The following is a 22515-nucleotide window of genomic DNA, read 5'->3' as shown; positions in this document are numbered from 1 at the left end:
TTTATTATATTTTAACCTTCATTTAAAAGTTTAAGCTTCTAGGACAGGAGAGCAGTCAACAAACTCCTTTCTGTTGAGTGGGGTATCTTCCCCTTTTTCTACGTGCATCCTACCTGTTCTTGAAGGGTCAGCATGAAGCCCAACCATCTTGAAGCTTTTCTCACGTCAAATGTCTGCCTGTTCCTCTGTTTTGTGAGGACCTATTGTATTGACTTAAAAACCTTTTGGCATCATTCTTCAGGGCAGATAATTGCTCACTAATTATGGTATATATTAGCCTTGTCTTAATGATGTAAATTCCTCTGTGCAAGAGCCCTCTCTTAACGTTTCTTTTACATTTTCTACCTTTTCACCTTTTCTTGTTTAGTGTTTTGGAGAGCCTTCACTCAATAAGTATTGTTGGCTGATTGTCTGAATATTGAGAGGCCACTTGTCTCCATGAATGTGATTAACTTCATTTTTCCTCTTTCCTATCAACTTAGAATTAATAGAAGGATTATTTTGAGGCAAAATCATTTGGCATTTTGTTTCTTTTTATCTTCATTTTTAAGTTACCATGCAGTTGGCCATATTTCAGTAATAGTTTCAACATTCACCCCTTTTGGGGTGCATATTATTTGGGGTGCATGGGTGTCCCCATTAAGCATCTGAGTCTTGATTTCGGCCCAGGTCATGATCACATGGTTTGCGAGTTTGAACCCCGTGTTGGGCTCCATGCTGACCGTGTGGAGCCTGCATGTGATTCTCTCTCCCTCTCTCTCTGCCCCTCTGCCCTGCTCACTTGTACACATGTGCTCTCTTTCAAAATAAATACATTAAAAAATATATTAAACATTCACCCCTTTAATAATTCCTTTCATCTGCGAAGAACAAATTATTTTTCTAAGATAATTTTCCAGAATGACTCTGTAGAGCAGTTAGGCCCTATTGAATCTAGAATGTAAGAAAAATCGAACTCTGAAGTTCAGCTTCTGAATGACTTGGGAGCAGAGAATGTTATACACTTTGCTTTGTGTATTCTGGTCCGAAATGTAGGGGTTCTATCAGCAGCTGAGCTCTTTGTGTGGACTTGCTTTGATGTGGTTGGGGTCTGAAGAGAAGCACTGAGCCAGAGAAGACTTACTGGCTTATCCATCTTCTTAGTCTTTTGTCTAGCTGTGTCACATGATTGGATGTATCTCCCTGCCTGAAAAACCAATGACAATCAATGTTGAGGTCACAGTTTGTCCTGCACGGTGTTACTAGTTGTAACTTTATGCCAACAAATTTTCCACATGTCCTAACAAATTAGGGAACCTGTCGAAACTAGGACTTGTGTTCCCTCCATTAGAGGAGGCATGTACTCTTGGGGAGGCTGGGTTGAACCAAGATTTTTGTATTAGTTTCTTGTTGCTGCTGTAACAAATTGCCATGAATTAGTGGCTTAAAACAACACAGATGTATCATCTTAGAGTTCTAGAGACCAGAAGTCTAAAACTGGCCTGCAGGGCTGTGTTGTTTATGGAGACTCTAGGGGAGAATTCATTACCTTCTCCAGCTTCTGGAAGCTACTCGCATTCCACAGTAGCTCAAGACCATGTCACTCTGGCCTCTGCTTCCATTGTCCTATCTCCTTTGATTCTCCTGCTTCCCTCTACCATTTGTAAGAGCCCTTATGATGACATTGGGCCCACTCACCTCAAGACCCTTAACTTAATCATGTTTTTGAGGTCCTTGTTGCCATGTAAGTAACATATTCATAGGTTCCAAGAATTAGGATGTGGGCTTCTTCACAGAGCCATCATTCTGCCTACCATACCCTAAGTCTACCCCTTCCTCCCAGTGACACAGCTGTCACCCTTCAGGCTGTCACCTCTAAAGTGTTGGACAACTGCAATTGATTTCTGTTAACCTGGAATTTGATTTTTATCCAGCAAATAAGATGGAAATATTTTCCCTGATATTGGTATATCTTAACATAAATGTTGAATAATTTTTAAAAATAGCTCTTCTTTCTCTCTTCGCTTGACTTTTCTTCTGTTTTTATTTCAAGTGTATTTCAAGTGCTTTTCACATTGTGGTTTTCTTTTCATCTGTAGAACAAACTTCACACTCATTAAGCTGTTTCTCCCCTCCCTGGTCCCTTGACTATTAATCTCTCAAACTCTAGTCTTTTTCCCTTGGGAAGTTTCTCGTTCTGTTGTGATTTGTGGTTTCCCCCCCCCCCCACCTTTTCATGTAGTTTCTTCTTTTCACCCTCTGGTCCCTCCCTCACAATTCTTGTATCTTTGTCTTTTTCATCTGACAATAGAAAGTGATGTACATTTTGAACTTGCAACACTGCCATTTATCAGCAGAACATAGTATAATATCCGCTTTTGCTGATAAGAGAGTGGCAAAATTAATGTCAGAAATAAGCTGCCTAGTAACCTAAGAATTGAGGAAAAACCCATTCATATACAAAGGTATCTGAAGCAGGAACAATTTGTCCATCTTTTCCAAGAATTGTGAACATTTTCCTTTTTGACCTTTCTTATTGTTGTTGGTGCTGATAGCACAGCTAGTGAAATAAATTAGACCCCTTTTTGCTTTATTAATGGGTAAGGCTGTTCGAGAATTTTCACTGGTCCAAAAGACTAGAGCATTTAGCAGTGGTTTTCAAGTGTGGTTCTCAGGACAGCGGCATTAGAATCACCTGGGAATTTGCCAGAAATGCAAATTATCAGGCTCCACTCCAGACCTACTGGATCAGAAGCTCTTGGGGTGGGGTTCAGAAGTCTTTGTTCTAACAAGGTCTCCAAGAGATTCTGATATACAGTCAAGTTGAAGAGCCCTTAACTGTATTGTTTGGTCACCCTAGTGGGTGGGGGGTGGGGGAAGGATGAACTCTTTTTGATCTCTTTCTAGATCATTTTATGTGTTTACTAGTCCCAGTGTCCAGGGATGTTGCTTCCTATAAATTATGTTTACTGAGAATATTTACAATTTCAGTACACCATCCAAAGTCCCTTTATTTTGCCTTGGAATTAGTAATCTGTGGGTTGGCATCAGGAAGAAATAGTTCTTACTTGGAGCACCTACCTACAGGGCGTAAAGCTTAGGGGGTATCAAAGTAAACACAACTCTCATTCCTGGAACCCCCTGATTTGTTCCTATCTCTGATAGCCCTACTTCCCATCTTTAAAAATGTGACAGTTATCATAAGTGTTAATGTTTCAACTCCTTGAAATCTTCAAAATGAATCACCAAGTTATTGCATATGGAAAGAGGAACTCTCTCTCCCCTTGCTGCTTCTGCAAAGTCCTTCAAAGTAAAATTTATATCTACCACATAAGCATGTGTTTATGGCAAATCAGGTCATCCATAGGCTTATCTCCAAATGTGGTGAAAAGTCCATGGGGCCACTTAATTATATTGAACTATAATTCACATGCAATAGTGTGCATCCATTATTAGTGTCCATTTTGCATTTCAAGGAGTCTTGACAAATGTGTATACCAGTGTAACCATGACCACAGTCATACAGAAAACTTGTTCAAGCCCTTTTGGAACCCATCCCTCCCAACCACTTGATTTCAGGCAACCACTAGTCTTTTTTGATTTTTAGTCTTTTTTGCTTTGGTAGTCTTTATGCTTTTTCTAGGATTTCTTACAAATGAAAGCATGGAATGACTAGGCCCTGTGAATGTTCAGCTGCATAAGAAACTGGCTTCCCAAAGGGTTGAACTATTTTACATGCCCACCAGCAATGCCTCAGAGTTTCCACTGAGCTGCTTTGACGTGCTGTGATACCAGACAGATAGAAATTCCGTGTTGATATCTAATGTGTATATATTCCCATTACACACGCGTGTATAACTGCCTGTGTGCATAAGTGTGCAGAGAAATATGGATCAGTTTTATTGTATGAAGAACACCAATTTTGCTAGTAAATATAAGATCTTTCTATAGAACATAAAATTCTAACCCATGAGCATATACACAAACCATTACACTACGTGTAAGTGATTTCTGTGTCTTTCCCTTAATATGTATTTACTTTTATCATTTGCTGGCTATTACTAACAGGCAAGTGGCAAACTTCAGAAAAAGAATAGCAACCCTAACACAAAAAAATTGTTATTTTTTTCCCCTCCGACTTGGGAAAAGGTAAATGTTCTATGAGTGTGGTATTCGTTTAGTTGGGTATAGCTGAAGCCTCCAGTACTGCATGATGCAAGGTGCAAGAACCTAGTAGATACACAGTGGGCAATGGGGTGCAGATGAAGGAAACTGAGGAAGAATGATCCTGCAGGGAACAGGAGGAATAGACTGGCAGCAGGGAAAAAATTCTCAAGGAGGCATGTTCAGGACCCAGGGGTCAAATGAGGATGGAATGAATGGATGCAGCCGCCGTGGAGACAAGGAGACTAGATTTACACACATGTCGTCATGACACTGAGAAGAATGTGCAGAATATCCAACAGAAGTAAAAGCAGCATGCTAAAAGGGAAGACGGTGACTCATTCTGTAGCTGAGGTGGAGAGGAGAAAATTGAGGAAAGCTTCAGGAAGAGCAGTTAGCAGTGGAACAGAAGAATAGAGTAGTAAAATGAATTTCATCTGTATGTGTGACATGCTGGTATTGTTGAATACTGTTCCTAGAGGGTGGGAATAAAAAATAATGGTGGGGTGGTCAGATTACACAGGATTGCGTCCTAAAGGTATGATGGCTAGTTAAGCTGCTGCTGTTAATTTATGTCCCACAGTGAGCAGAGTCCCTGGAAACGGCCTGAGCCAGGGGCAAGGTGCCGGTATAAATTTCAGTGACTCATCTCTTGGGTCTAAAATAGCAGGCTAGAGGTCAAAGTGTAGTAAAGGAAGGAAGTCTTTGTGACACATGTTCCTCTCAAAAGCAAACTCAGACCCAGCATACGTAATGCAATTTCTCAAACGGGTGTAGAGAGATTGAGGTGGGCGATGGGACTTGAGCCTACATCAAATCTGTGTTTTCTATACAGGGACACTTTGACTTTTTTCCCCACTGGGCTGCCATTTTCCAAAAGACTTTAGGTATACCTTTGGGCATAAATATATTCTGTTGGGATACATGCAAGGGCTCAGAGACTCTTAAGGGAATAGCTGTCGAGGTTTTAACTTCATATGTGCTCTTTGCTAAAGTTGATCTTCCTTAGAATGCATTTGCTTTCTTTTCTCCCTTTTTACTGAAGGAAGGCATTCCTCTTGTCTTCCTGGAATTTTAATATGGTATGTAGTCCTGTAATGTGAAACATCCCAAGTGCTAACCCTGAGGGTGCTTTGCTTATGCAGAATTCAAGACCTATTCATCAGTTGATGGGTAATTAAAAATAAACTTTGGGGCACCTGAGTGGCTCAGTTGGTTGAACATCTGACTCTTGGTTTTAGCTCAGGTCATAGTCTCATGGGTTTGTGAGATCAAGCCCCGCATCGGGCTCTGACCTTATAGAGCATAACCTTCTTGGGATTCTCTCTCTTGCTCTCTCTCTGTCCCTCCCTCTCACACACTTTCTCTCAAAATTAATAAATAAAAACTTAGAAAAACGAATTTGATGATGGACCACAGTCTTTGGCTTGAAGCTCCAAAGGAGTTTAGAGATTTCAGTGCTGTGGCTGCAGCTACTCTTCTACACTCCTCTGCTTATTTAGGCTAAAAGGATTTATCAGCATTTGTGTATAGAAATAAAAATTGTAATAAAATTGATGCTATACCTTTGTTATCTTAGCATTAGGGAATATTTGCCCATGGATGTGTGAGTTAATTTTTTAAAGCTCTATGTATCTTGTCAAGAGGTACATTTCAAGTCCAGTTTTACTCTTTATATTTAATAATTATTGACCAAAATGTTGTAATATTTATGTGATTTTTTTTCAGCTGTTTACTGGTAACTGTATAACTCCGAAGAAATTACTTCATTCGTAGGGGCTAAATTCAAATTAACCCAAAACTTAAAATTCTAAATGATAAGCCTATTTTTGGTGGGTGTAGGGATGTATAATAAATAGTTCAGTCAATAAAATACTTGGAATAAAGATCAATTCATTAGGATAAAACTTGCAGAAGTGAATGGAAATGTGAAAAGGAAATGATAAAACGTGAATGTTAAAGAACTTATTTTTAAATTATTTTTAAATAACCTTTTAACAATAAGTACCAATTCACTATAGGATTTAGATTCTTATGGCTTTGAGTGATATAATAGCTATTTTACTTAAAAGTCAACACTTACAACATCCATTGTTGTAATTGCATTGTTAACTCTTTTGATTATACGAAGAAAAAAATTAAGGTATTAACTTAAAATTGACTTTTAGTTGCATAGTTGTTTCTAGGCTGTTCTAGAGGGATAGAAGTACAGATTTTTGAGAACCAATGTTATGGGTAATGGGACATCACTGAAACATTTTGAATAGGGGAACACCTGACAAGATTGATGGCTATGAAGAGGTATTCTTCTAAGTAGATGATGGGGAGGGTACATCTCAAAGGTTGGAGGTGATGAGAGACTAGGAGCAATAAAATAATGAGTAGGATTTAACAGAATTTCAATGAGTGATATACCATTTAGAATGTTTCTCACAGCAAAGAAACTTCAGTTTGGCTCAAATAACAAAATAATTATGTTCCCTAACAAGAAATCTCAAGGTAGAGTGACATCTGTGTTGGTTAACTCCATGAATTACGGTTTCTATGTTATGCTTGTGTCAAAAAAATGGCAAAGGTCTTAGGGGCCACCATGAATAGCTTAGACCAATCAAGACATATCCTGGACCTAGGGCTGGAGCACACCTTGCCCTGAAGCACATGGCCTTAGAAGGACAGTGTAGTTAAGTGAAAACCAAATTGAGGTTTGTGGCAGAAGAAAAAGAGGTAAAGAATTCAGGGGAAATCCCAACCTTTTTAATTTTTTTTAATTTTTTATTTTTGAGACAGAGACAGAGCATGAGCAAGGGAGGGGCAGAGAGGGAGGGAGACACAGAATCGGAAGCAGGCTCCGGGCTCTGAGCAGTCAGCACAGAGCCTGATGCGGGGCTCGAACTCACGAACTGTGAGATCATGACCTGAGCTGAAGTCAGATGCTTAACCGACCAACAGGCGCCCCCGGGGAAATCCCAATCTTGCGCACAGCAGAGAGTATAGAGAGTGGGCACCAGTACATGACCCAGGATTCGGAGTCCATAGAATTTAGCTACTAACTGCATGTGGAATATAAATTGGTGGGATTAAGTTAGGCATGCCCTTTAGGTTTCTGACCTGGTCATCAGATAGATTATGGGTCCATTTAATGATGAGAGTCAGAAGGGTGGGCAGATATGGTAGGCAGAGTAGTGCCCCCCCCCCCCAAGATGTCTGAGTCTTAATTTCTAGAATTTGTAAATTTTACCTTAGCAAAAAGGGTGTTGCAGATGTGATCAAGGTTAAGGACCACCTTGATGCCTGGATTAGCCTGGATAATACAGGTGGTCACAATCTCATCATTAGTCCTTGAAAGCAGAGAACCTTAACTGATTGTTGTCAGAATAAGAACATGAATGAGAGCAAGAGAGTGAACTGGAATGTTAGAAGACATGGCAGGAGAAATCCAAAGTATGAAAGGAACTTGGACTTGATTTAGGATTGCTGGCTTTGAAGATGGAGGAAGGGAGCCAGGAACCAAGAAATGTGCATGGCCTCTAGTTGCTGGGAATAGTAAGGAAACAGATTTTTCCCCTAGGCCCTCCAGAAAGGAACACAGCCCTGTGGGCACCTTGACTTTAGCTCAGTGAGACCTCTGTGACACTTCTGGCTTTAAGATAACAGATTCGTGTTTTAAGCCACTAGGTTTGTGCTTTTCATTATGGGAGTAATAGAAAACAAATGCAGCTGGTTTGCCCAGGTTTTCCACTGAGGAATGCATATTTCTTCCGTAGATCCTGAATTAGATGTGCCAAAGGTTAACAGTCTAGGGCTGTGGGCATCTAGTCTCTTGATGTACATGCTTGCTTTAGCAAAGGAGAAAACAGAGTTATGAAGAAGCACTTTATTTGAAGCTTTCTTGTTTTCAGTGTTCTATACTTTGTCATCTTCCTCAAAATTAGGATTTGGCATGGATAACCTCAGGTTCCCTTCACCTTGAAAATTTTGAAGATCTTTGCCTTAGATAAAACAGAACACTTCCCTACTCAGTATAGTCTACTCTCTGTTGAACATGAGGAAAAGAGGGAGAAGTACATACAAGAATTATTGGGGAACATAGGAACATAACATTCATTATAAAATCTGAGTGCGGGCCTCCAGTGCCTTGTTTAGAAATGTAGTATTCCTAAATGTTAGACATTAATCAACATGGGCCCTGGAATTTTTGTGTTGACATCACTCCTTTTACATCAAGGTAAGTGAAACGTAAGGTTCTGAACAGAAACCTGTGTTGTCCTAACTAGCTAAGGGGCCACATACCCACCATCATGAAAATCTGTGTGTTGGCATCATTGTGGATTATTCCATCACATGATCCGGGGGAGGTGTCGAAAGTGTTCCCCTTCACGAGCACTGGTATTCCTTGTTCAGAGATTTTCAATATCATAAGGAGAATCTACCACTTGACAGAGAACTGTTGCCTTATAAAGCTGATGCTATGGTCTGAATTCCCCAAGTGGGGCAATTTGTTAGGTATAGGATAGGATCAGATTGTAGAGGATAGCAGTGGGGAAGAATGAACACCAAAGTCCGTCCTTTAGGGCCACCCCTGGCCTTATCCCTGTTTAGCATGAGTACTGCTCTGACTGAAAATCCCATTCTGCACAAGGTTTTGAAAAGGTAGAATGTCTAATACAACTTCTGTCTTGAACACGGAGATGGACACTCTTGCTAGTCTGAGGGGTGGACTGCAGTCACTGGGGACATGAGGGTCCTACTTCATTGTTGTCAACTCCCCTGGCTGAAGATCCCATTCATACTCATCCTCACCCATTCAAGGACTCCCAAATGCAGATTCTGCAGGGGGAAAAATTTCCTAGGAAATTCCATAGATTTCCTAACAATTATCTCATTGACAGGGAGTCTGTAATGTGATTCCATCTGGATTAGCTTTTGCTCTTGTACCCTGGAAAACTTTAATAGTTATCTAAGCACTTGAGCAATAATTGAACAAATGTCTTTGAACTTGTTGTCCAGACCTGGGCTTGCCAAATGCTGTGGTGAGACTTGAAGTGGTTAAGTCCACCATGAATGAACCCCTTAAGCTGCAAGGCTTGTATGTTTGTGCCTGATTGTGTTGCTGGGAAAAGTTCTTTGGAAATTATGACCTTGACCAGACTTTGAATAGCTGATCAACATGAGGCCATGAGAGGGGCACTTGGGTAGCTTAGTAGGTTAATTGCCTGATTCTTGGTTTTGGCTCCAGTCATGATCTCTTCATTTGTGAGATCGAGCCCTGAATTGGGCTCTGTGCTGACAGTGTGGAGCCTGCCTGAGATTCTCTCCTCCTCTCTCTGCCCCTCCCCTGTGTGTGTGTGTGCACATGTGCATGTGTTCGCATGCTCTCTCAAAAGATGTGGCTGCAGGAGAAAGATCCACTTAATGTCTCTAAACAGACTTACAGTGTCATAGGGCATTGGTCATAGGGGACTCCGTGGTAAGCCTTGTCTTCTCTTGCTCTGCCAATCACTATTCAAGGTGTACCACCATCAAAAATGTTTCCTTGAAGACTGTTTAGTAATATGTTTTCCCCTACACTTTCTGGGTCTCTGTTTTAGTCATTTCTGGCTGTTTTAAAAAGATAGATTGGGTGGCTTAAACAACAAACATTTCATATCCTTCTGGAGTTTGGGAAGTCCAAGACCAAGGTGCTGGCAGGTTCAATGTCTGATAATGTTCCTCTTCCTGGTTTGTACATAGCCATCTTCTCTCTGTCTTCATATGGCCTCCCATATCATGTGGGGAGGAACAGATCTTGTGTTTCTTCTTTATAAGGTCACTAATCCCATTAGGAGGCCCTAGCCTCATGACCTAATCTAACCCTGACTCTCTCCCAAAAGTCCCACTTCGAAATACCATCACCTTGGGGACTAGGACTTCAGCATATGAATTGTAGGGAACACAAACATTCAGTCTATAACCATCTCAGTAGAACAAGAAAATGAGACAGATTGTTCTGTAATTTTTTTTTAAGCATAACACTAATACACTATCCGAAAAAGATAGCCATTTTGGGGGGGGTTTGTTGCTATAGGAAGGAGGTTAATATTAATAGTAGTGGGACTTGGGAATTACTTTCAGATCTTGAGCCCATATCCTGAAGTGATTTTGAAGAAAAGAAAAGCAGAATAAGTCACTGACTTTTTTTTTTATTAAAAAAATTTTTTTAATGTTTATTTATTTTTGAGATAGAGACAGAGCATGAATGGGGGAGGGTCAGAGAGCGAAGGAGACACAGAATCTGAAACAGGCTCCAGGCTCTGAGCTGTCAGCACAGAGCCCGACACGGGGCTCGAACTCACAGGGCGTGAGATCGTGACCTGAGCCGAAGTCAGAGGCTCAACCGACTGAGCCACCCAGGTGCCCCCCCCCTTTTTTTTTTTTAAGAACAGTCCTGAAAATGGTGAGGGGCATGTGTGGGGTGCCTTTGTTTTGTTCTTTTTTCATAGCATCTCCCTTCTAGCCTGGCCCACGGTAAATGTTCAACAAACACATTTTGTTTGAATGAATCGATCATAAGTGGGAGTGGTTTACAGCAATAACTGGTCGAAGAGCTATTTCGTTAAATGCCATTCAGCTTTGGGCACCATGCTTGGAGCTCACTGCATGAAAGTAATGGGTTAAAAGTTCTTTCTCATCCTTCTGATATCAGTCACTTGGGACTCTAACAGTTAAGAAACTCTTCAAAGCTGGCTGGTCTGGAAACAACATTAGGTCGTGCAGAAGTACTTAAGGGAGGCTTGTTTTTCCTTTTTTGTCTAAAAGTGAAGGCTGGTGGGAACTTACTCAGTCATCCGTGAGTCTACCCTCAGATTGTACCTCTGCACCCCATGGGTTATTACAGAAGATGTGTTTGTGGTATTTATTGAGTACATACTTGGGCGGTTTACCGACTTGACTCTAATAACCAGTGACAGGAAGCTTCTGGCTGAGGTTGAGATGAACAGACAATGGAGTTGGCCTGTCATACCCCATGAAATGAGGTTTTCAGGGACTGGGACTGGGGTTTTCAGTTTTCAAAGCAGGACCAGTTGGTCACCTGGGACTGAAATCGCTGCCCTTTGCTGGCAGGCCATAAGGGGCTGACCTGTGTACTTCTTCCCACCCTGCCATCTCCCCTGAGTCCTGTCTCTGCTCTGAGGCATGGTTGGGGGGAACAGTTTGAGGGTACATGTGAAGGGAAAGAAAAATGGGACTCAGTTTGAGTCACATGTAATTGCTCATTTCAAACTGTATTAATAAGGAAGAGTATGTTTACTGAGACTTGAAGCTTTCACTCCGTGGGGACATCAGAACCCATCACCTCATTCCTGAGGGGCCAGGGACTAAAACTGCTTCTCTGCCTCACAGCAAAACCAAGATGAATCTGTGTGTCTATTAAACTGCAGTGAGAATAGGGTTCAGAACCCCTCCTGCCCCTGGAGGTTGTTGTTCAAACACAGGTGGTTTCTACTTGCCAGTCTAAGTACCTCTTACAGCGCAGTGAGGCTGGGGACTCGCCCATTCCATGAAAATATGCTATGTTATTTGTGCCTTGACCAGGATGCCCCTGAGTTTGATGGGGTGACTCCAGATTGGCTCATGAAGCCCATCTCTGACAACGCAGTGGCAGGAAGTTTTCTTGGCCACATTTCTTTCCTTTAGTTAGTGCTGAGGGATAGAAAAATGAAGGGACTGGTGGGGCCCCTCCAGAATAAGATCAGGGAGGCAACTCTAAAATAAGGTAGAGCAGGTAGCATGGGCTGTGATATCCCAGAGGAGGTAGAAATTCTTTCCCATGACCACAGGTAAGGTAAGAGAAAGCTCTTCCAGATTTTTTCCTAATGTGTGTGTGTGTGTGTATATTTTTTTTTTTTTTTTTTGAGAGAGAGACAGAGTGCAAGCTGGGGAGGGGCAGAGAGAGAGAGAAAGGGAGACACAGAATCTGAAGCAGGCTCCAGGCTTTGAGCTGTCAGCACAGAGCCTGACACGGGGCTCAAACTCATGAACTGTGAGATCATGACCTGAGCTGAAGTCAGATGCTTAACCAACTGCGCCACCCAGGTGCCCTTCTGCCAGATTTTTAAAGTTAAGTTTTGGAGCAGTAGCAAAAGGGACCATCAAACTGGAGATATTTATTTTGATAAGAATGCTGGTCTAGTCTAAATGATTATTTTTAAGCTTTCTTGTTTGTAATTGCAATTGGAGAGTGATGAATAATGTTTGAAATGTTTTCTATCGTTTTTGGAAATACTGCATGTAAATGTTTAAAGTTTTATGCAAATTAGGGAAAATGGAATCTCACTTTCTTGTTCATGTGCACTTTTGAGAAACATTATCTTAATTTTGAATTGGACATCTTGATCTATCACTGGTGAGTCTTAGGCTGAGCCACATGAAATTGATATTTTTGTTGATCAAAATGACTGAGTAATAATTTCATATTACTCATCCTAATATATTTATGCCCTTGGTCTTTCTAGATACGTGTAGATTAATCTATGAAGCTATTACTCTGTAGTGAATGTATTAATAAACCAAACAATCTGCTTCGACCCCTCCCTGCTCTGTAATTTTTGTCCATTCGGATTTTTCTTTTCCTGGGTTTTAAAAGGGACAAAGTTAATTTCAAACCTCTGATGCAGCTGGAATGTACTAGAAGATGGGAACTTTCAACGAAGGGATGACATTGATGGTAGAAGGCATCCTTTTCCACACCATGACTCAAACTCCCAACACCTACTGTGAGGATTTTGAGGGCAATCCTTGGTCATGGATGTTCACATTGATACTGTAGCAATGGGCAAAAAATGGAAAAGGGATCAGACTTCTTTATTTCAGTTCAGTCTTTCCTATTTGGGTATATTGCCTTATTTGGCTCAGAATGAGCCTCAAGGGGTGTGTGTGTGTGTGTGTGTGTGTGTGTGTGTGTGTGAGAGAGCGAGAGAGAGCGAGAGAGAGCGAGAGAGAGAGAGCGAGAGAGCAAGAGAGAGAGCGAGAGAGAGAGAGAGAGATGCTTTCTTCACCTTAGAAAGCACTTCCTTTGAAGTTCTAGGTGAAACACTCCCGGTGTGGTGGATACCATGTCGTGATGTCCTTGATGAATGTGCTGTGTTTGGGAAGCCATCCGTAGTTTTAATTCTAAAAATAATTCAGATTGGTGACCTTACTAGGATTGTGGGTTTTATGTTGTTTTGAAATTTAGTATCAAAAGAAAGCATTTGAGGGTTATCCTGTTTCAAAAAAAACATTGCCATCATGGACTGCTTTATGGGCTGTAAGGCACTTTTCTGAATTATTGCATACACATGACACATGCTTGTATGTGCTTGCCTTTATTAGCAGAAACAGTACCTTGGTGGTCACATGTGTTAATTTATGTAATGCTTACTCTAGTACAGACCACTCTCGTTTTTCTGTTGGAACAGAGCCATATGTAGGTGAAACTTGCTGACCATAAATACTTTGCTTCTGTGACTACACACTTCCTGGACTGGAATCCCTTATTAAATAAATAGCAGGTGCTAAATGGAAACCTAGAGTTTGAATGGCAACCTTGTCAAGAGATTTTGGGGGTACTTATGCTGAAATTTAACAAGGGCGTGTTACTCAGTCTTGCTCCTAGAATCATCCTTCACTCCTTCCTTTCTCTAATCCACATGTAGTATGTTGTATGTTGTTGAATGCTGTCTGCTTTACCTTCCAAATGTACCTTTTTTTTTTTTTTTTTTTTTTTTAATACCATTTTCATTGCTGTCACCCTGGTCTGGGCCTTATTCTCCTTCACCTGGATGACTGGCCTCTCTTCTTCCAGGCTTACTTCCTGCATCCCCACTCCTGCTGATCTGTTCTCACCTTAGCCAGAGTGACCTGTTAAGTATATGTCAGACCCAGTCCCCCTCTTCCTAGCATCCTCCAGTGAGTCTTCCTCTTATTCCTAGTACAAGTCAGGATCTTGACCATGGCCTCCTAGGCCTGCATGGTCTGACCTCTTGTCATCACCATTACCTCATCCCTAGCACCCTCAGCTCAGCCACACTGGCCTCCAGGCTGTTCCTTGAACACACAGGCATGCCCTCATCGGAGGGTCTTTGTGTTGGCTGCTACTCTGTCACTAATGGGCTTCCTTCCCCTCTCATCTCCTTCGCTAATTCCTTCACCTCCTTCAAGTCTACGTACCTTCTTATTTTTTCTTAATTTATTTTTTAATGTTTATTTTTGAGAGAGAGCATGAGTGGGGGAGGGGCAGAGAGAGAGGGAGACACAGAATCCGAAGCAGGCTCCAGGCTCCGAGCTGTCAGCACAGAGCCTGAAGTGGGGCTCAAACCGAGGATCCATGAGATCATGACCTGAGCTAAAGTCGGAGACTTAACCAACTAAGCCACCCAGGCACCCCTATGTACCTTCTTATTAACCTCCATCCTGTTCTCTACCTTTCTATCTTCCATAGCACTTTGCATTTTTCAGATTGCATAATTTAACTATTTATTGGGTGTAGTGTTTACTTTCTCTCCCTTCTTTAGAACGTATGTGCCACCCTGGGGGCAGATTTTGTTCAGTGAAGTGGCCTTAGGATCTTGATAGCTCAGCCTGCCCCCCACCAGAGGTTCAGTAAACATCTGTCAAATAAATGAATGCTCGCACAGGGTGATGGATGGGCCCTTCTCATCCCTTCACTATGAGTACTTCTTTTTAAAAATCCGATTTAACAGATCTTAAAGCCATTTCATATTGTTTTGGCTTCAGACTTCGTATTTTACATATCCAGTAATGAGATGGGTCAAAAGAAAGTTTAAAAAAAATAGTATTTGTTCTAACCCATTCTTGATTACTCTGTTAATGAGAAATTAGCCTCTGCCAACACAATCTAGGAACTTCCATTTGGTTTTTAGAGGTTTTGATTGGGGTGAGGCTCTTTTCGGGAAGGGACTGTTCTAACATCTGTGGAAAATAATCCCACACCTTTGATTCTACTTCTCTGAAACCAACTGATAAACCGAATAAAAACGTTGGACATTGTAATTTTATAAAATGGCTTGAATAGTCCCCGAGGTCATGGTGTCATTTGAACTCACTTTCTCCCCTTCCTATTTGTGCCTCCTGGGTGTGGGAAGACTTGGGTGGTTTAATAGCTGCTTCTCTCCCGCTTTCCGTGGGATAGTCCAGGCCCTCTTTGCACAGACCCGCTGTCTTTTCTCTCTGCCAGGTTCCTTCTACGTCCAGCTAGGAGTATTCAGTTATCTTCAGCTTCCTTTACCAACCCACGTATGTAGGTCAGTTCCTTCCCCTCCAGCTAGGCTGCCTCCTGGGAAGGTACAGGGAAACCCAGGAAATGAAGCCATCACAGCTGCCTCTGAGCTTGCTGTTTTAGCCATCTGCTGGTCCTTTCAAAGTGGACAGGAGCCACTTGCCCCCAGGTCTTCAGCCTTCTGTGCTCTGGCCTCAGTGACCCTTTACTTCCTGCCACTTCCTTATAGGTGGCCTGTGTTCCCACCAAATGGGAAACTTGCCACTTCAAAGACACAGGCATGCCTGTGTGGGTGTGCTCACCCTCCGGGGAACATCAGAGCCACCTTCCACTCCACACGTTCCTTGTTTCCCGCCCACCCCCTCTCTGGAGGACCCCATTACATTTTGTGTTTCTCTAATAATGCCCAAAGTAGCAGCCTACTGTGGTCATGGTGTGCTTCAGTCCAACAACACAACTGTCTTAACTTCCATTCCAGACTGGAGACCCTCTGAGGGCAAGGACTGTGCGTGCTCGATTCTGTCTGGCCCTGTGTGTAATGCGTTGCTGTATTTGGTAAGTATTTCATCGAATCTTGGAATGTTACTGATTGGAGATAGTATACTGAACATAAAAACATTGTTCAGGCTGGGATTTCTGGAACTGTCCTGATGTATAAATTTTCGGTCCCTTTATCTTCCATAAATGTAATTGTATTTTTCCAACAACATGCACTGATGTTTAATTTGGAGAACTACAGTTGCCATAGACCCCAACTAGCAATTTAATCCTTCATATCTGTCTATTGTGACTGAAGGAAGTTTCAAGGTGGATGAGCTAGGCTCCCTTTATTACCTTCCGTGCCTTTGTCATGATAGCATTAGGGAGTCCATTTGGGAATTATTCCTAAAGCTCTGTTTTCATACAAAATGGGTTATGAATACAGCCTTGGTAATAAATCTAAATACATACTTTTCCCCACTCAGACTAGAAGCTATCTCTCAGCCAAGATGCAGTACCTCTACTGGGTAATATCCATACATCCAGTCATTCATTTCAGCAAATATTTGAGTGCCTACTATGTGCCAAGTACCTAATACGGATAAATCAGTCAAAAGTTCCCACCTTCAAGAAGCTTGCACTCCAGGAGGTAGAAGGTGGCAAAAAAAAAAAACACCCCGAAGTACAATGAGAGCACATACAATAGTATGTGCTGTGGAGAAGAGGGGGAGGACAGTGCTGAGCGGGAGTGAGGGGAGCTGCAAATTAAAACAAGATGATTGGTGGAGGCCTGAAGGCAGTAGAATAATGAGCCCTGAGGATATCTATAGGAAGAACATTCTAGGCAGAGGGAACAGTGGCTGTGTGTGGGAGTGGCTCATCTAGTGCAGGAATGGCAAGGATACAGCTCTGTGGTAGGGGGTGTGGGGGAAGGGGACTACCTGTATTGGTGCAGGTGGAGGGAATTGAGACCACTTCAGTGTCCTGTTTGTCCACTTCACTACTGATATTCTGAGCTGGATAATTCATCGTGGGTGCTGTCCTGTGCACTGCAGACTGTTCAACAGCATCCCTGGACTCAACCTGTTAGATTCTAGTGGCATACCCCTGCCCTCCAAGGATGATAACTAAAAAGGTCTCCAGACGTTGTCAAATGTCCTCTGAGGTGCAAAGTCACACCTGAGTTAAGAACCAATGCTTTAGACCAAAGTAAGGAACTTAGTTATTTGGAAGAGTTCTTTTGTTTTACTTATTTTTGAAAGCTTATTTATTTTTGGGAGAGAGGGAGCAGGGGAGGGACAGAGAGAGGGCATCCCAAGCAGGGTCCATGCTGATAGCACAGAGCCTGATGTGGAGCTCGAACCTACGAACTGTGAGATCATGACCTGAGCCAAAATCAGGAGTTGGATGCTTAACTGACTGAACCACCCAGGCGCCCCAGTTCTTTCATCTTAACAAGACTTTTCTGGTTGCCATGATGAGAATAAATGGATTAGGGACACAGCCAGGAAGGGGGAAATGGGAGGAAATTCGCAAAAGTCCAGGAGGGAGGTGAGCACACCTAGAACCAAGACTAAGGTGGGCTAGGGTTGGTGAGGAGTGATCAGATTTGGGATATTTTGAATGAAGAGCCATCTGGATTTGTGACAGACTGCATATCAGGTGTCAAAGAGGAGTCAAAATTAGCTACAAGGGTGTGGGCCTGAGCACAGAGCTTGCAGATGAGACCCTGGTTTCTGGGGGACATCTTGAGTTTGGTTTGAACATAAGGCATTTGAGAACATTGATCATCCTGATTTTTCCCTCACAAATACCCCTGGGACATGGGTATTCTCTCCTTTTACAGTAAAAGGACGCTGAAGTACACAAAGGTTATTGTTGACTATACAAAGTCACATAATCTCTATAGAACAAGAGAATTTTTAATCCTGAAATGTCTACTTACCCCATAGCTCCTTGATACACTTTAAAGTGCTTCTTTATGGTTCCAGAAGTCCCCGACATGAAATCATAATATCGTATACCCCATAGAAAGTAACTCAGCAATTGTTCATGGAATGAAGTTCTGCTTAAATGCTAACATTTCAAATGGAGACCACCATTTCTTTTGCATTTTTGTACAGGCAGGATTGAAAGCAAACTTTAGAAATGATTTTGTGTAGTAAAACAAGCCACCTGGCATATTAGGAAATAGGGTTTGTGGGTTAATTGGCTCTAAGTCACCATTTCTCAGTTTATCCTGTTGAGCCCTATCAGTTAGTTTCCTGGCCCATCAAGGGTCTTGTGGCCATTTGTGTTTGGCAGCATGTCCTGGGTCCTTCTTTTGGTGATCTACAGTGCACATTAGGGGACTGCTTTTCTTCCTCCCCTAAGATGTATTAAGCATCTCCTAGGCCCAGGTGCTGTTACACCATTTTTCTACCTTGGACGTATTTCTACAGGTCTGCCCTAATCATGGCTGTGTCCCAGCATCACCTCAATCTGTATGTTCTCTCAAATAGACACATCCCTGGAGCTTAGGTATGGTACTAGCAGGCTGTTTAAACCCCTTTAATTTTTCTACCAAACTCTTCTGACCTGTTAGCTATGTGCCCATCAGACCCCTGAGTGATGAACCTGAATGGATTTCTTGAACTAGATTCTGAGGTCTTTTGCATCCTCTGGCATCTAAAAGAAGGTTCTTTTTCTCTTTAGTTATATATTGTGCATTAAACTATGGGACCCAACAGGGTAATTGCAACACTGGAGTTGTCAGCAGTTTGAATCATGGAGCAGGCGGTGGGGAGCTGTGCGCCATGATTGATTCCTTGGGTGTTTGTAAAGTCTTGAAGGTGATGTGAACTGAACTGCTTTAAGAGGTGCCCCCAGGCCTCTCTGCTATAATAAGTTATGTAGTCTTGTGGTGGCTTAACCTAAAACAAGCTGCTGCTGTTTCTCTTTTCTTTGAGAATCATCACTGCCAAGGGAGCAGTGTTAGGGGGTGTCTGATAGTTTATCTTTGATGAGTTCTTGGTAGGGCCAACTTCATGGGCATAGGACCTGTGCAGTTATACAGAGCCCAGACTCAGGCTCTGTGTTTGGTTTAACACTCTCTTGTCACCATCTTGAAATTCCTACTAACAAAGGGCATCATGTTTTCCTTTGGCAGTGGGTCCTGCAAATTATGCATCTGGTCCTGATCCTAAGAGCTAGCCCCAGTTCTTGACTTCAGAGCTTCCAGGGCTCACAGAGGTGTAAGGATTTTGCATCCGGAGGGCATTTAAGACTGACTTTCAGTGCTAATCTGCTGCTTTTTACACACTATAGTTTAGGGTTCGAGAGTTGCCATATCCATTAACTTTGGAGAAAGAACATCTTTCTAGATGGTGGACCTATTCAGAGGAATGGCTGTCATAAATGGCACTGGTGTTCAAAAGGAAGCTATGTGGATCCTATGCCGTTCTCAGAGTCAATGTTCTGGCTGAAACGGGCTAATCATCTGTATATAAAACCAGCTTTTTAGATGGGACACAGGATGCTTCCTGATCAGCAGCATCACCAAGGTAAAAGTTAGCCATGGCAGCTCATTCATTCCATAAATACTTATGAAGCACCTATTATGTGCTGGGCACTGTGCTAGCAGGAGGGGATGGGTGGGATCTTGAATTTGAGTTCCCTCCAAGGCTAATCCTATGACAAAACATTTGAGTGCAAGTCATTTATTGGAAAAGTGATCCCAGGAAATTCTGGCTGGAGAATGAGGAGGTGAGACAAAGAAATGAAGGGATTCAATAAAGGGTGTGATATCAGGTTGGTTATCTCTGTGGGCAACTGGGACACAATCCCACAGCAGACCCCTGGAAGATCGTGAAGAACAGGCCTTGGAATTGTCCCATAGGAGGACTTGGAGGTTGGGTATTTACCCACTAACCGCCACTTGTCTTTGGCTGAGGGCTGCCCCCAAAGGCATTTTTGGCCTGCCTGTCTGTGCAAGGATGAACACAGCTCTTGGCCAAAGAAAGGTTTTAGGCAAAGGATCGATCATAAGCACTTGGAGGAGGCAGCTGTGAGTGAGTATAAGATGGGTGGGTGCTGGGGGCGAGGGGGTAAAGCATGACAGAGGTGAGACTGCCATTTTGGATAGGTTTGTAGAGGAGGCCTTCCTGAAGAAGTGACATTTGACCAGAGACCTGAATGAACTTTAGGAGCCATGTGGATATCCTAGGCAGAGGGCTAGCAAGCGTGAGGACCCTACGCAGCAGCGTATGAGGGGGGTTGAGGAAGAGTGTGGAAGCCATTTTGGATGGAGTGGGATAATCAAAGGGGAAGAGGGGTAGGAAGTGAGGTAAATAGGGTACCCAGGGACTTTGGGTTGTATTCAGATTATATTGGGAATCCATTGGAGAATTCTGAGCAGAGAAAGGACATGATCACATTTAAGTCTTAAAGAATGGTTATGCCTTCTGGGTAAAGAACAGACTGGGGAGGGGATGGGGAGAAGCAGGACGATGCTGCTGCTTGATTGGAATTCAGAGTTCAGGGGTCTAGAGTCTCTTGGGAGGACAGATGACTATGGTCTATTAGGACAATGGTATATACATGCGGCCCAAGCAGCTGCATCCAGACTTACTTCCGTGTTCCTGCTATAGGCCACAGCTCTGAATTTTTGTTGGCTCTGAGAAGCCCTGCCACTCTGCCCCTTTCATGGTCCTGGGTCTCCTTCTCACCTCAGTCTGCTCTGCCCTTTTCCAGCACTGCTGCCCTTAAGTGCTTCCCTGATATGCACTCTTGCCCTTGCTGTGCCCTGGCATACGGTTTCTACAGGATCTGAAGATCTTACCAGAGCATTTACGTTTGAGCTGCTTTTCTCACTTTTGCAATTCAGTGTATTGCAGCTGAGCTTTTGGGTTTTTGTTTGTAGCAAAAGGATTCATGCAACCAAATTCCTCACCTTCTTAAGGAAGGTTGGCTCTATTGGCTTGCTGCATCACACACTATGGAGGCTCTGAGTTACCAACATCTGACTTAGGAGCAGCAGCAAAGGTGCTGCCATGGCTTTGCCACTCTGCCAACCTTGGCTCATCTTGAACACTTGGGCTGGGAAGGAGATAGTGCTCTTGCCTAGGCCATGGTAGAGCAGAGTTGTAGGAGACACCACCAGGGGAGGGGCTGGGAAGTTCCATAAACAGGGCTTGAGTGGCCATGCCAGGGATTCCTCAGGTGTGGTCCCCATCTTTGTGGAGTTCACACTCTGGACACCCTTCATGATACTGCTCACTGAGGCCAGCTTGGTAGATCTGAAGGGCCCCACGGCCCATCATTCTGTTTCCTCTCCCCCATGGAGAGAGAAAGGAAGGGTGGGGGGGCCAGTTGACCTGCTCATAGCAGCCATAACGTGAGGTACTTTCCACTTAGTTTATCCAGGGTGATAAAATGGCAGCCGCTGGAAAGGAGGTGGTGGTTTTCAACAGGAAGCTCAAGAGACCAAAGAGAAAGTAGAACCAGAATATGTTTGGAATTTTTGGCCTTGTGCAATTTTTTTTTCTTAAACAAAAAGGAATGGAGAATGTCTTTTTTTGTTTTTTCAAGAATGAGAGGCATCTATCAAGGAAAAACAGAATTCTAGGATCATAAGGAATACCTACTAGACAAGAGATGAAAATATATTGTGATTTTTGGGAGTTTGGTTTTCTGAAAACTTGGTAACTTTGAGATAGTATTTGGCCATTTGGTTGCTGGGGTTCTTGATGATTTCTTAAATAATGTGGCTTCTTTTCATCTATGTCCTGGGTTTTTGCTCACATAGACCTTTAATCAGAATACTAAAATTTTCAAAAGCAAAATTATTTTTTTCTGTAAAGTGTGGAAAAAGTATCCTTAAGCATGAATTTTTTTTAAAAGTTTTATATTACTCTTATGTACATTCATTTTTAACTTGGTATTTCTTTGTGTTTTTAAACAGATAAGTGAAGACATAACTGCCTTTAGTAAGATTGTGAAGTAAAATGTAAATTTTCACATTAGAAAAAATGATTTTTACTCGTCTGCTGGAACAACAAGGTGAAGGGTGTTGGTCATGATAAAATGTTTGATAAAAGGACTCCAAAATCACTTGTCTCAATACCATATAGGCATTCTTATCAAAATATACATTATAAATGTACCCCTACTGCAAAACCACTGAAGGGTGAACTCAGGAAGGTTTAGCTACATTTTTCTGTAAAACATGGTTTTGCATACCTTAAAATCTACATGTTTTCCCATTTCCTTCCATTCAAATCCATCATTGTTTAAAAAAACTGAATCTCCCAAGTCATCCTGATGGAATTTGCAGTGTTCGTAGAAGGAAAATGTGTCAAAGGCTTGCGAATTATGAGACCACGTTTGCTGGCTTGTTTGGCAGTTGTTCCATGTGTTGTCCTCAAGTTCATTAGGAAAAATATTTTACTTGTTGGTGTCTCTCTGTGCACATATGGAGTGTAAACTTTGACTTTCAAGGGATGGCAGGATCCTAGGACCACAGGCAAAAAGTTGGGTTTCTCTCTGGGAGCTATTTTATTTTCAGTTCAGTTTTAGGTTCAAAAAATAGGTTAAAAACAAAACCCAGCAATTCCTAGCCTAATGAGAATTCAGTGGACAATTGCAATTTGTATCAA

General features: G+C 42.3%; 1 protein-coding gene across 13 annotated transcripts in view; it reads left to right on the top strand.

The window, feature by feature from the left end:
* The window catches only part of PLCB4 (phospholipase C beta 4), a 422070-nt gene that overhangs the window by 118172 nt on the left and 281383 nt on the right, over window positions 1-22515 (top strand). For 8 of the 13 annotated variants that reach the window (XM_086701713.1, XM_086701702.1, XM_086701699.1 and 5 more), the window contains one exon: window positions 15879-15955. The exons of the other annotated variants lie outside the window; for them this stretch is intronic. The gene's annotated coding sequence lies outside the window, so the exon portion shown is untranslated. The remainder of the gene's footprint in view (window positions 1-15878; window positions 15956-22515) is intronic. 13 annotated transcript variants of the gene reach the window in all.

Source organism: Puma concolor, chromosome A3 (genome assembly GCF_028749965.1).
Source record: "Puma concolor isolate L17-30 chromosome A3, mPumCon1.1.hap2, whole genome shotgun sequence".
Classification (NCBI taxonomy): domain Eukaryota; kingdom Metazoa; phylum Chordata; class Mammalia; order Carnivora; family Felidae; genus Puma; species Puma concolor.
The sequence above is the reverse complement of the archived record's forward strand: the minus strand, read 5'-3'. Positions and strand labels throughout refer to the sequence as shown.